The sequence below is a fragment of the Cariama cristata genome, unplaced genomic scaffold (assembly GCF_000690535.1).
Source record: "Cariama cristata isolate BGI_N322 unplaced genomic scaffold, ASM69053v1 scaffold2937, whole genome shotgun sequence".
Lineage (NCBI taxonomy): Eukaryota > Metazoa > Chordata > Aves > Cariamiformes > Cariamidae > Cariama > Cariama cristata.
The window spans coordinates 28115-28408 of record NW_009624726.1 but is presented as its reverse complement, the minus strand read 5'-3'; the positions used below and the strand labels follow the sequence as shown (position 1 = coordinate 28408).

The 294-nt window shown below is 64.6% G+C and overlaps 1 protein-coding gene across 1 annotated transcript in view; it reads right to left on the bottom strand.

Moving 5' to 3' along the window:
- LRRC15 (leucine rich repeat containing 15) overlaps positions 1-294 on the bottom strand; it is a 3498-nt gene that overhangs the window by 1716 nt on the left and 1488 nt on the right. The gene's annotated exons all lie outside the window — the stretch shown is intronic.

Below are 294 nucleotides of genomic sequence, written 5' to 3'. Positions count from 1 at the left end.
AGCAGCAGCCACTGCTGCCAGCCTCCCCGCTCCATTGGGCCTGCAGCAAAAACAAAGGAGGGGGGCTCAGCCCCTGTGATTTTCCATCTCCCAGGGCCACTGCCAGGGATGGGTGCTGCTTTCTCCCTGGAAAAGGCCACCAAGGCCATGGCCATCCTGCCCCCAGCATGGCAGCAAGGCAGAGGAGGGTGGGTGAGGAAGGCTAGGAGCAGGCAAGGCTAGGCACAGCCCAGGCAAAAGCGCAGAGCGGGACAGCAGAGCTGGGGGCCCCAATGCCCGGCTGCCATACCCCAG